This window comes from Athene cunicularia, assembly GCF_003259725.1.
Source record: "Athene cunicularia isolate RWA chromosome 20 unlocalized genomic scaffold, athCun1 chr20_part1, whole genome shotgun sequence".
In the NCBI taxonomy this organism is placed as follows: Eukaryota; Metazoa; Chordata; class Aves; order Strigiformes; family Strigidae; genus Athene; species Athene cunicularia.
This window is the reverse complement of record NW_020799125.1, coordinates 7,788,375-7,803,121: the sequence shown is the minus strand read 5'-3', so window position 1 is coordinate 7,803,121 and position 14,747 is coordinate 7,788,375.

Below are 14,747 nucleotides of genomic sequence, written 5' to 3'. Positions count from 1 at the left end.
CCACTGACTGCTGCAAGGTGCTTTTTGCAAGCAGGATTGCTATAGACCAGTTCCCAGATTATGCCACCCACTATGCTTTCTAACAAGGCTGTTAGGGCTCTGATCTTAATAGCACCCCTACACGTGCCTAACCATAGGGATGGCTCATTCTACCACAGCCAACAGATGTGTCATAGCTCCAAAAAGAAGGCAATAACGACAGAAATTATTTTGCAGAGCTCCATGTTCACTGGGAAGGTGGCTGTCATCAGAAAAATAAGCTAAAATATTAAGTTTGTCACAGTATTTTGTAAAGATTCAATTGATTTCACTGCCTCTGTTTGTGTCAGCCCACTTCTAAAGGCTCATGATCTATCCCAGTCAAAGTGGACTTGCGCAAAGACTTATAAAATGCCTTTGAGATCTAAATATTCTGTCAAGGGAATACATCAAGCTGTACTTTCCAAAATTTCCCAAGGAAGGAAACTTCAGCAGACAAGAGTCAAAATTATTGTGTAATTTACTGTAAGTAATTCATCCAGATTTTAAAATATCACTTAACAAAGTCCATCTTAAAAAGCTATGACGATGGCTGGGCTAAAACACTGACAAACAGTCCAAACTGTCTGAGAGTCAGAAAATAAACAAGCCATTTTCAGCACACCAGGAGGTCAAGATGGGGATGCCAGGAAATTCTCCACTGGACCCAGCCTTGTTTGTGAATGGTGTGGAAGAGTGCTGCTCCCCCCTGGTCTGCGAGGGATTGCAAGGACGTCGGGCAAAACCAGATGACAGTGCAGGCAGAAGTGAAACCCTGCCTAACTCCTGCCAGGTGACAGGGATGGAAAAGAAACATCTGGACTATTCAGACACACAGCTGGATTTCGGAACTAACAGCAGAGGCAAGAAAGTGGGATGAAATTCTGCCTCTATTGAAGCCACCCGTTACAAAGACTTCAGGACTTCACACCACATAGAAATGTGACTTCTTTCCACAAATCTGGGAACAAGGACAACCAGGAAGAAAAGAACATTTCCGAGGAAATTGCTTTCTATTAACTCATAATTACATAATGCAAAATTAATTCACAAAGGCCAACAGCTTAATTGGATTCCCAAGTGGGGAAGACAGTTGTGTGGTGAATAAGAACCTTCCACAGCTATGTTAAATATGGTGTTTCAAATACAGAATATAAATATTTCTGCTGTGCAACAAAACATGCCCGTTTACCTTCAACAGCTACAACCCAGGGGATTTTAATCACTTCCACTCAATCACTAACCAGTGCCAAACTACCCAGATGACCCTACGAAACGGCTCCATTCTGGACACTGCCTTGCACTTCCAGCCACACAGATGAATCCTAATTAATTCTGTGAATATATTTGCATATTTTGCAGAAGTATAAAGGCTTTCAGACATCTTAACCTTCTTCCCATCTTGGATTTTTATTAACTGGAATAAATATTTAATTAGAAAGGCAAAGAGCTGAACCTCTTCACCACCCAGGCATTGGCCCTTTGATATACAAGGAAAGGACTTGTAGGACTTTCTTAAAACATGTGCAGCTTTTCATTTCTCTTAAAACCAGAGCAAGGTTGGGCTCTGTTTTGAGGTCTGTCGCTGAGAAGCAGCAGGGCAAACATTGCACAGTGACTCCTGCTCATCTTGCTCTGGTGATGGGAGAGGAGGTTTGCTTTGCCCTCCACAGCCAACAGGAGCTTGGGCATTTGTTTTCTAGGTCCCCACGTCACTCATGTTCCCATGAAAACCACAGGGCTGGAAAGCTGGCCCTGCTATCCCACACTTGCCTGCATGCTGCTGGCTCCTGCAGCAATTCCCAAGCAGCGACTGCCTGGCTAGATGTTTGCTGTGATGAGCCGTAATGCAGCCGCAGGAAGAGCTCCTGGTCACGGCCACTGCACAGCTCCGTGGGAGCTGCCAGCTGTGGCGGGGTGGGTACCAGGCTGGACCATACGCTGGATGTTTTCCTCCTGTGTAGAGCACTGAGGTGGTGCTCACATAAACCAGATAACATCGACACACTGCCTGTCGGGCTGCATGTTGGTGATGGTGCCGGGTGAGAGGGGCATCCGTTTCAGCCATGCCCCCTTTAACCTCCCAGTAACTTGCAGTTCAACAGAGCACTCAAATACCTGCTTAAAAGCCACTGACTTCAGAAGGGCTTAGTCATGTGCTGAATCAAGGCTTAGGAAGCAGCTCAGCCCATGAGAGCAATCTGCTAGAACCATCAACACCACCCTTTTGGGTTCCTTCTCCTCTAGGCTTAATTACCACCTGCTTTTGGCACTGGCACCATTTGTGCCATATGCTTTTATTTTTCCCTGAAGGAGCATTTGCACCTTTGCTATATTTATTTTATTCTGAGGAAATCCTAATGATTTCCTTTCATGCTTGATTTTGTTCCTGTTTGCAGTGGGACTCGTGCTGTTGTGCTATAAATATGTGACTGAAATCTTTGCAGGAGGGAGCACAACTGGGAGCAGAAAAGGTGAAGTCAAGCTAAAGAGCCAGCTCTAAAACCAGCTGCTGCTTCTGCTGCTGCAACTGATTTATACCTCATCTAGAGAACAACAGTTCAGAGCCCAGAATCATTGCCTCCAATGATTTATTTGGCTGTGCTGAAGTTTGGCGACGTGCTGTATAATGTTTTTTGCATGGAAGTGTCACTCTGAGGGAGGTTTAATTGCTTTCAACGTGGATGGTGATGAGAACGCCTTGGAAAAGCAAGCTATTTGCATACATTTTCTCGAATGCCAAATGTGTAACTTCCTCTATACTCAGGCAGTCTGAAGTTGCTTCCCCACATTACTCAGCTTCATTGGATGCCTCTGAAAAATTAACAACCAAAAATTCCCCAGCATGGAGCAGAAAGTGAAACTCAAGGCCAGTTGTTTTGAATGGAGGATTATTTGTAATAGCTAAAAGAGCAGGACTCAATATGGGGTTGAAAACTATAAACATAGACTGCCCCAGGCTGTGGGCATTCAGGGCTCTACGGCCAACACTACTTGCAGAAGTCCCCGATGAAGCAAGGGCAGGGGCTCAGCACTGCCTGTTCCCAGGTTATTGGCTTGGCTTGCTGAGCAAAAGAAAGTAAATGAGCAATTTCAACAGTACAGGGCCTGTGTCAAAGAGCTGAACTGCTACCAAGGTCAGGGCACACACCTGCGCAATGCAGCACCTGCACCACCGCTCGCACGCCGTCTTCACAGTACTGATTCTGGAAACCGCTCACCAGAGCCATCCCTCTGATGACCTTCACATAAGGCCAGGAGGTACGATGCACAGATCTCTTGTCCTTCTTTCTTCACAGAATTCAAGGGCAGAGTATCTCTCAAGGGGACTCAAGGTTTACACATCATCAGTCACAACAATTGGGTCTAAATAGATCTTTACTCCACCGCGTATCTCACTCTACAGGGCAGTTCATTTTTGTACTTAATACTTTGAAGCACCAGCTGTTGACATAAGCAGGACCCTGCCTATAGGAGTGAAATAGGTATTGATTTAATGCCCTCAGTGCAAGGGATCCTAAGGCACCTGGAAGTGACTTATTTCAGAACTGCAGCCATCCCTAGGTGAGCTTGCTGCCTGCTTGCATTTCCCTAGATACATGCTCTTTTTCAGCCTAGACATTGTACCTGGAGAGAAGAGTTATTTACAGGAGTCTGGGATTTGCAGGCTAGTTGGCATCACTCTATGGCAGCCCCAGCTGTGCTGCCACACACAGCAAAAAGATGTACAGCATTTTTCTGTCCATCACACAGTGAATGCGCTGCAAGACCAACACCTTCTGGAAGCATCAGATTTGTTGTGTAGGTGCTGTGCAGCTGCATACGTGTGTGTGATGGATCAGCACCTTTTGAGCGTGATGGGTTTGCTGACCATGTACAAACCATCTGCCCAGGAAAGTCACAAAGACAGGCACCAGCCCTGGCCCCACACACAGGACAGCAGCAGTCCTGTTTACCCACAGGGAAAGATGTCAATCATGTCAGAGTGGACCTTAAAGAAGGCAGAGCATTTCCTGATGGACACCACATTTCTGGCGTGATGGGATTGTTTGTGCCATCCTGGATACTGTAACATGGCACCATTTTTGCTGCCAGCCAAATTTGGGTTTGGTTTTGCACATATGGCCGTATGTGTGCTGTGTATCCATCTGAACAACAATCAGGCTGAGCCTGCTCTGATATTTCCTCTGGGGAGCTCAAGATCTCAGCCAAGTCCACGCCAGGGTCTGCAGCTGACAGTGCAGAAGGACCCTGGAACACAGGGCAGGGCAGGAAAGGCAGAGCATCACCAGCTAGTACAGAAACGGTGGAAGCTGTAGTAAAGCAGAATACAATAATCTAAACTGGAATTTAATCAAGACACCAGGGCCCATATTTGCTTGTTATGAATAACCTGAGTGACTACATCACATAACTGCAGCCAGAAATACTCCAATTAAAAGTCAGGCTTAATTTTGTAAGAGAAAAAGTAGAAGTGATAGTTTCTTTATTTCTTGATGCCACCCAGCTAAAGCAGTGTAATTCTGTGGAATTTGTTAGCCACACATCCTGCTTTCCTGAAACACAAGCTATGGGGTTCATTACAGGGTTTTAGAGATGACACTACATGGCCTGTGAAACAGAGGTGGCCAGCCATGATGACCTAATGGGTCTGCTGGCCCTAACTGCTCTGTGTCCCCAAAAAAATCACCACCTCATGATTCACAGGGAAGAGAAGTACTCCCTGCATTACCAGCATGACAGCTGGTTTCAGCCAGGTTCACAGAGTTTCTCATCTTATGCAACCTCCATTAATCATTCACAACAGCTGACTGCAGCTAGCAGGAGAGTTTGCTAAGAATGGTGCCTAGTTACAACAACAAACCAGGCTTGGCTTTGCCATGGGCATATTTTTCTCAGATAAAACAAGAGAAAGAAAAAATTACAGCATGCAGTTCACTGTACACAACCTGGATTTAAGCTGTTTAGTTTGTAACGGTATTTTAAACTAAACAAACAGCTTTTTGTTAACTTTTTCACTAGCGTTGCAGATTTCCAGGTTTAGAATAGCACTGATCACTTTGAGCCAGTACCGCTTCGCTGGAACGGAGGGATGAGATGTTATACATCCCAGTCAAAACTCTGAGACCATGAAACCATTTTGCTGGCAGTGTCTCTGAAATTAATTGGAGTAAGTATCAGCCGACGGTCTGACGCTTGGACTTTCCCTTGGCTTTCCGAGCAGGGAGAGCTGCTGGGTTGCAGCTTCATCTTGTCCCACAGCTAGGGAGCAACATGGGAAGCAGCACTACGGCAGTGGGCAAGGCACCCACCTCAATCTATGTGCCACAGCTGGCTGGATGTGGCAGAGAGAAGGAGTGGCTGGATCTATCAGAAGAGTCATTGCAGGGGTGAAAGGAGGCTGCCAAAGCTGATGTCTTCCTGAAAAGAGAGGAGAATCCAAGAAGAATGGCCTTGCCAAGGAAATAAATAATTCCCTTGCCCTTGGCTCTTGCTCTTTTTTCACCTGTCTCTCCTCATACAGAGCTGCTGGACTGGGTCTGGCTGGGGCAGAGAGGAGTTTCTTCAGAGTCGCTGGTCGGGTGCAGTGTTTTGGATTTGTGACTAAACCAGTGTTGATAACACCCCAGTGTTTTACCTACTTCTAAGCAGGGCTGGCGCAGCATCAAGGCCTTTTCTTTTTTCCACTCTGCCCCCGCAGCAAGGAGGCTGGAGGGGTGAGAAGCTGGTGGGGGTGGACACACAGCCAGAACAGCGGACCCCCAGTGACCAAAAGGACATTCCAGGCCATAGGATGTCATGATCAGCAATAAAAGCTCAAGGACAGGAGGAGGAAGGGGGGATGTTTGAGGTTATGGTGTTTGTCTTCTCACATAACCCCTATGTGCTTCCCTAGGAACAGCTGAACACCTCCCTGCCAATAGGAAGCAGTGAATGAATTCCTCATTTTGCTTTGCTTGCTTGTGCAGCTTTGCTTCACTTATTAAACTGTCTTTATCCCAACCCACTAGTTTTTTCTCACTCTTGCCCTTCTGATTCTCTCCCCCATCTCACTGGAGAGGAGTGAGCAACTGGGTGGGTGCCTACCAGCCCACCACAGCTAGATCAGTTTCTTTCCATTCATCCTTTCTGTTTCTTTTGTTATATATCCCTTCTTTCCTATGAGGTAGTTAATCGTTCTTGCCAGCATTAAATCTTTGATACTGTTGCTTTTTCACTTTACCTCTCTTAAATTTGTACTTCTCGCTTTATCTCTGCTCCAGGCTGCAGGAGCAATGTTGCTCCATCCAGGGCACAGGGCTATGGAAAGGGATGCCCCTCTCTATGATATGGGCCTGCATGTTGTGTGTCACAAGTGATTTGTGGAATAGGTGTGAACAGGAGCTGTGTTTTATCAACAAAGCAATTGCTGTCCTTATGAGGGGTTACAGAGACAACAGGAGAAACAGAACTTTCTTCTAGGGAGACACTTCAGGGGAATGCCTATAAAAACCACCACCAGCTGCCTCTGATGGAGACGGAAAGGAGACATGAGAGAAGGTGTGTCCTACAGGAGTCAGCACATGCAGATTATTATTTTCCTCTGTTATCACTTTGCTGGATACTGAACTGGATGTCTGTATCATTCTGTCTCCCAGCAGAGGCAGCACAGGCAGGGTAACAGACCCAACCAAAAAAAGTAGTCCTACTACTTGGACTCCCAATGATCTGCTAAACAGCACTGGGCAGAGATCTCTCTCTGGCTGCATCATCAGGGCTACTGATAGAAGCTGGCTGAAGGCTACAAAGACCCAGCTGGTGGGAAATCTGTGTGCACGCTGTCATCAAGTCACAATGCGGAATGCCCACCCCAGGTGCCTCCCCATGTCCCAACTGCCTTTTCTGTGCCATCTCATTACTGGCAAAAGGCAGAGAAGACTGGCATCCTTCTTGGAAGGGCCCTGCTCCTGCAAGGGCTGGCAGGTTTTGGAGCCAGCTCGAGAGCAGGCTGCTCATGTGAGCGTGAGGTGACAAGTCCTGGGAGTGCCCAGCAGCTCCAGGCTACTGCCACAAGCGAGAAATGCAGTTGTTTGTACAGTTGTTCTCTTTTCCCACTGCCATTTGTTTGTAGACATGTCACAGCAGATGCTTCTCACCAGTACAACGGATACTTGCACTCATTTGGGGCTGGTACCAGTAAGTAATCCAGCTAACAAAACACCCTGTCTATCAGAGTTGTCACAAGGATTTGTTAATTCCCACTGACAGAAGGCCTTTCAGGATAGTCTGTAATAAGGAAGGAGGAAGAACTTTTAATTTATATACCGCCAAGAATGTCATCCAGAGAATACCTTAACACTGCCCTCAACAAAAAGGTATTCAGCATTAAAAACAAGCCCGGCAGAGGGGCAGGCAGCGGAGGACTCCTGTGGGAGGGCAGAATGTAGGGGACAGGAAAGGCCAAGCTTCCTGCAGCTGGTATTTGGGTTTCACCTCCCTGGTGATGAATGGCTTCTGTCCGGGAAGCAGCTGCTGCCTGACCACCGAGGGCGAAGGTGGACACTCATGGTCTCCCCCAGTGCATGGACCCGCATCTAAGGAAGCTTGTGATATGTCCAGAACAGAAAAGGTGGTGGCTGTGCTCACAGCCCAATGCAAACAGGGGACTGGCTACATGAGAAAGGTGCAGATACTATAAGTTTCCATGATTCCAATACTGAAGAGTAGCTGGAGAGGCTGTCAGGAGCAAGACTGCATCTGCTTGCCCTGCTCTTTGTCTCTCAAGACATCTGCTTATGGCCTCTACTGGCTTCTTGTAAGGGACTGTGTGTGTGTGTTTGTTTTTAAAATTCTAATTCTAGCCTGACCATAATTGATTTTTCCATTCTTGGTTATTTTATTTTTCTTAATTTACAAAAATGGTTTCTACTGCTGGCATCTTCTTACCCTGTCATCCCCTCTACACACACACACACATGCAAGTGCCATCAAATTCTGGAATGGATATGCAGGCACCAAATATATAGATACACTCCAGAAATCACACACATGGCAGGGTGCAGGAGTCTTGAACTTGGAATGCCTGTTTGAAACTAAGCATCAAACAGCCCTTTAAAGAAGAAACTAGACTGACTTGAGGAAAACATTCAGGAAGAAATGGTGAAGGTCAGTACTTTGTCATCACTGCCATTTCACCTCATTGTCTGAGCATACTGAAGCATTCAGAGGCCACTGCTGGGAAGAAGACCTCGGGCCTGCAGGACTTGCTGGCCTGATGCAGCGTGGCTGCATCCCTGGGCCTGGCAGAAGACACGACCGTGGAGCTGCATCATGCTGGGCTCCAGCCTGTGGTGTGGTCAGCCCATTGCCTGCAGTGGTTGGAAAGGTCAGCTAAGTGGTGTTAGTGAGAGCTGCCTGTGCCAGTAAACAAACAGAGACCTGTTTACTGGGAGATTAGGGTGAAAAAGTGGGAGCAGATTTCCCTAGTCTTTGTGGGTCTCAAGATAAAGAGTTGGTCAGAGAGCAGGTGGCAGGGGACCTTGTGAGATGTGCTTCCAGCTTATCTGTTGACTTACTGTCCATTTCAGGGCCATTTCTCCAGCCTCCATGTGCCTCAGTTTAGGCATCTGTGAAATAGCAACTGCCTCCTGCCGAAGCCTGTCACTAAGCATAACCCATTCACGCTGGGAGAGTCACGTCTTGAGACAGAAGGCCCATCACACACTGCTGTGAGAGCAGACTTGGATGAGTCACGGCACACAATCATAGCACCAGCTCTGAAACACATGAGTTCTCAGTCAAAAAAAGTTAACTGTTTAAAAGCAAAACCGAGAGAGGACAATTCCTCTATGTCCTGTCTCTGGGGTAGCACCTCCTGGCCTCACATGAGAGTGTTTGAACCAATTCACCCAGCAGAGCCTGTCTGTTGGGAAGCTGGTGAGCTCTGTAGATTGGGACTGTCCTCTGTCTACCCAGAAAAATGGTTGTTGGTGTGTGGCAGGGCACAAGCCAGCATGAACAAGGATCTGGTGTCAAAAATGAGGAAATGAGGTCAGAAGGGCTGAATTTCCCTGAAGGGCAAACAGGGCTGGAGAAGTCAGCTGTCACTTCTCAACAAGGTATTCCTCACACTGTCCCCATATCCAAGGCAAGCGAGGAGTTCAGTCTCCTCAGCCCATGTATTCAGCTACTTGACAAGCAGGTGACATGTCAGTGTCCTTGAGACCATCCCCTCCGGTGCCCTTTGGGTCCCAGTTTCCAGGGGCTGATTCCATCTGTTTGCATTTCAGATAGATCACATCTTTTGGTGACTGACTACAGCAGCACATCTTGCTGGGCGCTGACTACGGCCATGTGATGTGTTTCCCTCTGTCACTGCTTCCTCCTGGATAAACTCCAGATTTAGCACATCAAAAACAGACAAAATATGAAATGGAAACAAACAAACTAAGCATCCAATAGTTTCAAACAACAAATACCAAAGCAGCAGGAGAGACATTATCTGCTGAGAACTTGTGCCTGGAATTTGCCTCTATATATTTGTTTATACATATAAGTGTGTGTATATGTATGCACACAGGCACGTGCCTACTGCATATATCTAGAGAACAAGAGAATAAGATGTTATATATACTAAGACACATTAACAAGGTATAAAAACAAATCTATATACTGAAGGGTTTAAAACAATTTTCAGCATTTCATCAGTCAGCCTAAGAGAATCCTTCCCATCTGCCCAAAAGCAATAAAGCAAGCAAATTGCACGGCTGACTCTCTCCTTACCTTCTTAGCAGCACGCTTAACCTTTGCCTGTATAATAAATAAATGTCCTGAGTTTGATAACAAACACTGTTCATCCTTCCTTTTAAAGTACCATCAGTTCTCTCTTTCTCAGTCTCATAATGAAGTGCAGGAAAATGGAGAGAAGGGAGTAGGAGGAGATGATCCTTTTGCACAGAGGTTGTTTTCAGGCCAGTGCGGCTCCCCAGCATTCACATCTCAGCCTGGCAACATCTTCAGGAGCTGTAACGGAGATGATCCTGGGGATATGAAGCCCCCAAAAGGCAGGTCTTTAGTAAGCAGTAAGTGTCCTGTTGTCGCTTCAGTGCCATAGCCGTAGGCATTTCCTCATACACAGCCAAAAGATACTGACATTTTAAGGCCACTGCTGATTTTTTTATTGTTGATATTGCTGATTTTGCCTTATGTCTTTGAAATCCCAGGCTCATCTTGTTTGGCCCATACAATATTCCATGTCAGAATCAGAATCTGGTTTCAGGTGAGCTTAGAGCTGAACCCCTCTCCATACCTCAAGAAATATTTTATATTTACTATAAAGCCAAGCTATGAAGGTGATTGGTGTATTTATATATTTGTAGGACAGATCTACAGTAAATCTAGGTGGAGCACTTCCATCTTCCCTACACTATCTGGCAGTCTCCTCCTGCTGTCTAACTACACAGCGCTGCAGGAGGAAGTTCAGTGCTCTCTATTTCAGAAAGACTTGAATCAAAGGCGACTCAATGCACCTGAGATCACTGTGCTTGTAGATAATGTAAAAGGCTAACCCAGATCTCTCCAAGGCCAAAGACTGCTGTAACTGCTAAACCAACTCCCTAGAGTAAACCTGCGTGCCCTTGCTCTTTAGAGCCAACAGCCTCTACTTATATGAGAGAACAAAATCCTGTGCCTGTAAATTAGTGCCTTCCCCTATATTTTCAGCACAAGGTTACAGCTGGTCACTTACTCATCTGTGCCTGCCCTCTGTGTTCCACATAGCTATCTATTTAGGCTGCTCTGTATAATTTAAGAATTAAAACTAAACACTATGTTACCTACAACCACATCATCTTAGATGAGCTTAAACAACTGTGAAATTCCTGGGATCTATTAAAAGCAACATTCAGTGCACACATTAATCAACAGATGCTCAGTAGCTGTGCATCAGAAAACCACAAGTGAGAAGCAGGCTGAAAGGCCTCCTGCCAAAATGATTATTTTCTGTTGCAACCAAGTCCTTGGAAAACCATCTGTACAGCAACTCTAGACCGGTGTTTGGTTCAGTAGTTACCTCAGTGGTAGGAAGTCTAATTTAACCCTTCTCAGTGGCAACAACAAGTCAAGCAAGCAGTGGCATTTCCTGCTGATGAGTCAGAGATGAGACATGAAAATCACCATCTCTTCATACAGAACATTTTAGACATTATCATTTGATATCACCTGTGGTTAGTTCACCCATGGCACACTGCTCTGAGGGGCCACACTTCATTTCAGTGGAAATGTGACAATTGACAGTAGCTGAGCAACTGCACCTCCTGGTACCTGGGGCTCCACGCTGTCACTTGACCCAGCAGCCCTCGATGCCTCCAGCTGCTCTGATGCTCCTCATTCCTACAGCAGTCCTTGGGATCCTTGTCCTACTTCTACCTTTTCCTCCTTCAGATCCTGGCTTTTGTGAGGTTCAGTCCTGGGTTTCTGTTTCTCTAGGTTCCCAGGCCTCTACTTTCCTGGCTCAATCCTTCTTCCTTCCACATCCCTTCCCGAACCCTTCCCATAGCCCCCAATACCCATCTGTGGTTCTCCTTTGGCTAAGGCCAGCAGGCACAGTGAGGAGAAGGTCAGCCCAAATCCTGGAGCTGTCATCTCTTTTATACATCAATCTCTCATGATTAAAAACACATGACAGCTACAAGGCCAGTAAAAGAAAACGAGTGTGGAGTTTCCTGATCATGCCAGCTGAAAGATTTAAGGAACAAAAACAACCAAAAAAAATGAAGCAAAGGCCAAAACCAAAAAACCCCAAAACAAAACAAAAGCAAAGAAAAAAGCAAAGAGAAAGCAAAACAGCTAAAATTTCTGGGCTTCGTTCTTAGGCCAGATGACCTACTCGTCATGCCAAGCAAAACTTGAGTGACTAGAAAAGATAGTTTCAAGATTTTTTTATTCTTCACCAGCGTGGTACAGAACTGAACATCGCTCTGGTGACAACTGCAAGAGCCCATTGCAACAGGTGAAGATTACACGGGGCTCTAGCCATGCCCTTTTTCCTGACCAACACTGCTGCAATGGCTCTACATCTTCTACCATTTGCTGATTCGCTTTTAAGAAACTTTGTCCTTGCAGACGGATACAGCTACTCCTTTTAATTCAGAGCAGCATAGGCACAGTGATAAGATATGGAGGAAGGGGGCTACAGGGAGGAGGAACAGACTCCTGTCAGAGCTGCACAACAAAAGAGACACCAGTTATGAAGTGCAAAATGGGGGCTTCCAGCTGCACAATGGGGAAAAAGTTCTTCACCCTGATAGTGGTACACATGAACAGGTCTGCCAGAGCAGCTGGGGATTCTCCATCCTTAGAGATTTTCAAAATTTCTCTGGACAAGGCCCTGGGCAACCTCCTCTAACTTTGAAGTTGGCCCTGCTTTGAGCAGGAGATTGGACCAGAGCTCTCCAGAGGTGCCTTTCAAGGTCTTTTTCTCTGATTTCTAGGTAGATATAATAAGGACTGGGCAAGGAGGACTGGGCTGCACAGCAGGGGCGCTTCTTCCTTTTGTGTGACCCAGAGCATGAGCCGTACTGCACAGAGGTGAGATGCACGTGGCTCCCACTGTCCTCCTCAGCCATATTCCCACCTGTTCTCCCTCAATCCCTTTCAATTTAATTTCTCACATTTTCACTGGGCTTCCCAGAAAAGCAAAAGAAAAAACCCCAAAGTTACTATGAGCTAAAAACATGCAAATTTGCAGAACAATCTTTTTTTGCAGAAACACTGACAATTTCCCTATTAGTGACCAGTTGCTTCCAGTCACCGAGAGACCCTCCTTACCCCTCTGGTGCTTTGACACAGCACATTTGGAGAACTCCACCAATACTGAAACTGGCCAAGGCTTGGCAAACTTTGAATTTTAATTTATGCACAAAAAAGGAATACAGCATTCACAAGGAAATATCCTGTGTTTTATCAGCTTAAGTGTAATGTATTCTGGATCAAGCTTCATGATTTATGGATGAAGTGGTGTTCATAATCTCCACTCCAGAGCATCATGAAAACTGAGATCAAAGAGCAGAAGCACCTGAGCTTCTGATGTGTGAGAGGCTCACAGTTCCCCCCAGTTTCCAAATGGAGTAACATGTGCACATCACCTCTGGAAATCAGCTTGCATCACCTTGCAAAGTGCCATCCTCATTCTTCACTGGTACCAAGATGAAGTCATGCACTTGAAACTGTTCCAAACACTACTGGGATGGAGAGAATGAGTTAAAGCAGATGGGGATTAGGAAACTGCAGATTGTCAGAAATTAGCCAGTGTGGAAAAAAAAAAATTGGTTATAACTGTAGCAAGACTATCTAAGTAGGTCACCAGAAAACCACATCAGAAGGTGAGAGCAGAGAAGGAGGTTTGGGTTCAGTCTCACTACAGGATACCAGACGTTCTTTAGCTCTGCCCTGCCTGTGACTCAAAAACAGATGCTGCCCAAACCTCACAGTTTTTTTAAAACTCACATATGTTCACACTTATTTGAATGGCTTTCATTCTCATGTAAACAGATCACATGAGTGTTAGTGTGTCTGTGCCATAAATCTACAATTTCATTTTGATTAAAGTGCACAGCTGATATTCTAAGAGAGCCTTCAGAATGACCTGAAGTATACAAACCAGTATGTCTGCACAATCCCCCCCCCTTTTTTTTTTCCTGAGGAAGTCAAACTAGAAATGAACAGAAATGCATGTGATGTATTATACTATTTGTTTCCATAGTGTTCAGCATCCCAGCATCTCCGACTTTCACAGGCTGGATGTATTTATGTCCATGACTGGCTTTGTAAGCTGGGAGGTGCTAATTAGCCCCATTTTCCAGGTAAGAACTGATGCATGGGAGAATTTAGAGACCCAAACCACAGCAGCAGCCTGTTTTTGAAATTTGAAATTTACACCAGGTAAGGTTGACAGCTTGACAATATTTTAATTCAAGAGCATTTTGACACTGGTTTTGAGGCAATGGCTTTCTGATTCAGCTTGATGGTAACTGGGCAAACGCTGATTTGACGTTTTCTTTTTGCTGCAAGGCTGGGTTCTCAGTCCGTGGTTGAGCAGTGGAAGACGATCATGGATCACCTGTGAATTTACCCAGCTCTGCTCAGCTTAGGGGAGCTGCAGGTTGAGCATATTTTATTTAAAAATTGAGGATCCATTTCCTGCTTTTAGGCACCACAGAATATTTTGACATGATGCTTCAGCACTTTTGCAGTCATTATACACAGGTTTCCAGCACACCCTGTGAAACAATAACCCTGTGCCACCATGACCTCAGTCTCCATTTAAGCACAAGGGTTACTTACGAGCTTCAGTGATGGCAGTTGAGGGACAAGGACCCACCAGGCAATGACAGCTGAGAGACAAGAAGCTGCTGGGTGATGGCAGCTGAGGGAAAATGAGCCAGGCAATAGTGTCAGGGAAGGAGCTGCCAGGTAGTGACTGAGGAACAAGGAGCTGCTGGGTGATGGTAGCTGAAGCAGAAGGAGCTACCGGACAGTCGCAACTGAAGGACAAGGTGCAAGGCCGTGGTGACCGAGGGACAAAGAGCCGCTGGGGGATCACAGCCCTGAGGGACAGGGCAGCAGGCAGCACAGGCTGAGCAAGGAGGCGCTGGGCCATGGCGCCTGTCCCCGCCAGGGCCGGGCCGCGCGCGCGGGTGACACCAGCGCATGACGCCGCCGCGTCGCCACGCAACGGCGGGACCGCGCCC